This window comes from Amblyraja radiata, chromosome 13 (assembly GCF_010909765.2).
Source record: "Amblyraja radiata isolate CabotCenter1 chromosome 13, sAmbRad1.1.pri, whole genome shotgun sequence".
Taxonomy (NCBI): domain Eukaryota; kingdom Metazoa; phylum Chordata; class Chondrichthyes; order Rajiformes; family Rajidae; genus Amblyraja; species Amblyraja radiata.
The window spans coordinates 4,745,027-4,748,417 of record NC_045968.1 but is presented as its reverse complement, the minus strand read 5'-3'; the positions used below and the strand labels follow the sequence as shown (position 1 = coordinate 4,748,417).

Here is a 3,391-nt window from a genome sequence, read left to right as displayed (position 1 = left end):
GACACTATCTGGTGTTATAACCATGTTGTCCCATCGCAGTAGATGGGAGAGCTGGCTCTTTGTGTTGATGTAAGGCCACCAGCATGTCCATCTTCAGGGTAGGCTGTTCCAGGGTGAGTGACCTGGCTGGTGATCATCCCCTAAGGTATGTCAGGATTTCACTGACATCCCAATTTGGGTGTACCTATTTCTGGGGTATGGATTGATATACCTCTCCTGTATCTGATCACCAGTGAGCGGTACCCAAGTTGAGTAGGCTAACAGAACATGTCCTTCATTGTGGTGAAGACCTGCCCGGAGCTCCAGTACAGTTTTTTGTTATAGTTGAATGTGTAATTCCTGTTTTGGAAACAGTGTACCATTTCTTGATGCTCCTCAGGTATGTTCCCTAGGATATGCGACGGAATGCTGTCATCAGGTTGATAGTGCTCCTGATCCAAGCACAGCAATGGTCTTCCCAATTCTGCAATTCTTTTAATGACCATGTCGAGGATCACTGGGAACCATGCTTGTGGACTTGGTCCACTGTAATTTGCGTAGTACCCGACTGATGAAGCCGTAGTACCTATTGAAGAGGTAGAAGGAAAGGAAAACATAGAGATTAGGTTCCCCCCACCCCTCAATACGCGGGAATGTCTCCATTGCCGCTGCCTTGAGATTGGTTTCATGTGACGTAAGTTAGTACGTGGTGATTTAATTGGATATAAGGCATCGATATCTGGTGTCCATATTGCTTAGTGATTTCAGCAAATATTTTTGGTTTAAATGTATGTTTACAGTATTTAGCTCACCTGATAGGTGAGTTACTGATGGTCAAACATGTTTGACGACATACGGTTTCCAATTGTTAATAAATTGTCCCCTAATATCGATGTTCTCCGCCCAAGTGGTTTGGTATATGCCACCACTGTGATGTTGTTATCTTATAAACGAACATGCAAATTTGGTGGATTACTGAGCAAATGCTTCACTAGAATTAAGTAAGTTAATATATAACATGTTTAAGTCAATTCATATTGGCATTAAGTATTACAAGCTCAGTAACACATCAGGACACATAAGATGTTACTCAAAACAGGTGGAAGTGTACAACCATAATCCTTCCTGCCGATAAATTCCATGATAACACTACAGATTAATCCATTTGCCCCCATATTACAGGTATGGAGATAGTTTTGAACACTAGTATCTCAGCTCATAGGAAAGGTACAAAGTTCAGTAGCTGGTAATGCTGCTATATCCCAATTACTTTGCCACGTAGTTGATTGGTGGTTAATGCACCATGACTGATAGTCTTAATGAATACCAGATAACAACGTTGTGGATGGTCAACGTAAATATCTGGATATATATTTTGTGCACCGTTCCCAGAGGCACTGCAATACTGGGTCGATGCGTGGAGTGGACGGAGCAAGCCCCTATTCCATCTCCCTGTTCCAAAATTAAATTTAATATATGGTCCCTAGATAAGGGACGTATCAGATTATTAAACTGATAAGAACAGATACTACACTTGATCTTAGCCAAAAGGCCGAGAAGCGATGCAGCTAAAGCTGTATCCAAGGATAGTTTGTCGTTAATATATAGACATGCCATGACGGAATGTTTCTAAGTGTCAGGGCTAGTTGATTCTGGATAACTTTGACTTAAATGCCGCAACGCTCATCATGGTTACTCCATCCAGGTAATTGCGGTATATCCGAAACTTATATGAGATAGTGTGCATCTTCAAGGTCGATGTCTACCATAAAGTATCCTTGGATCCATGGTAGTAGTTACAAATCCCATGAATGGGTATACCTGGTGAAATACTCAAGTGGTTTATCAACGATGGTGCGACATTCACCATCGTGGGAGGGTAGACCACTTGGGGTGCTTGCTGAATTGGTGGCAAGATATTAATTCTATTCCCCTTGTATTTATTTTTTGGTATATAACTACCAATAGTGATAGCTTCCTAACCAGGCGTGATTCATCCACCCCTTGTTAGTACAACCCTTAACCTTTATGTGATGGTAGGAACCATACTTATCTGTCTTCATTGTTGTTTTCTTCGGTTTCTGGTTCCTTGTTCTTGTAGGGACGATGTTTGTTGGGGGGTGGCACATTTTCCCCTGGGGCCTGCTCTGGGCCGTGGCCTAAAATGCTACAGGTTTGGCATGCAGGCCCCGAGCTTTCACCAGTACCATGAGGTAGACGCCCCTGGTGGACACGTAGAGGTACTGCTGTCTGGTTTAGTGTGGTGCTCATTCCAGACTCTGCCCTCTTGTGCCGAATAGTTTGAACACTTCGTCCAGTTTTTTAGGACTGGTTTGGTAAGTGCCAGGTAGCAGGATCTGTGCTTATGAGGTCGGCGTTCTCATAGTCCTGTTAATTTCATAGATTGAGGGCAGGTTTGTGAGTTCATTTCAGAAGTTATGAGGTATACCGTTGAACAGTAGGGTCAGGTGTTTTGCCATACTACCCTGCCCTTCTGGAATGAGCAGGTGGACATGATAGCCGACGTCAGGGTACCAAATGCATTTTTAAAATATTTAGGTTAAATGCGCTGCTCAATGTATCCCCCAATAATGGCGGGCACTTTGAGTAAATGCAATTTAGGGGAGGCGTGATAAAACCAACGCCTCATGGCTACCTGTCTTGGAGAGGTTTTTTGGAAAAGACAGGTAGTAAGCTGGCCATCAGTTGAGACTGAAAAGCCATCTCGCTAGTGGTGGAGCCACATAGCGGCCACACCCAGCAGCTCTTCCTGATCCTGTACCTCAAGCATACTCCCGATATTGTTCAGCCAGTGACCCCTCTTCATGACCAGCCCAGCCACTGGTCACCCCAAAGCTAACCACACTAAGGAGGAAGCGATGGGCAGTGCCTAGGCACTGTGGAGGGTATGCCTGAACCCTCCAGCGAGACTGCCCCTCACGTAGCGTGTCTCGCAGGAGCTCCTGCTCCAGGAGCCGCTCCAGCGGCTCAGGCGGCTGTCTCTCTCCCTGCGGGTGGAGAGACGTCCCCTCCGACAAGTCGGAAGCCACCGGCCGGATGCCTCTTCGGATGGCTGAACATCCAGCCCGCAGCTCAGGCACTAGCGGGACTGGCTTCGGCGCGGTGTGGGGATAGCGGAACGCCCGGTTAAATGTTCCTACCGCCTTCTTCTGGAGCTTTTGTGCCTTGTAGTAGCGAGAGCGCCCCTCAAGCAGCGCGTCTCGCAGGCACCTGCCCCGAGAGCCGCTCCAGCGGCTCAGGCGGTTCTCTCTCCCCCCGTGCGGGCGGAGAGACGTCCCGTCCCAAATCGGGAACACCTGCCGGATGCCTCTTCGGGTGGCTATACATCCAGCCCGCTATCGGGCTGGGCTCGGCACGGTGTCGGGGAATTGCGGAACACCGGGTCGCTCCT

General features: G+C 47.4%; 1 non-coding gene across 1 annotated transcript; it reads right to left on the bottom strand.

Moving 5' to 3' along the window:
• Nucleotides 1-1,351: 1,351 nt before the first annotated feature.
• Nucleotides 1,352-1,543, bottom strand: LOC116980232. Its single transcript, XR_004413915.1, has one exon. It is a non-coding gene; the product is annotated as a U2 spliceosomal RNA (small nuclear RNA).
• Between the last annotated feature and the right edge of the window lie 1,848 nt (nt 1,544-3,391).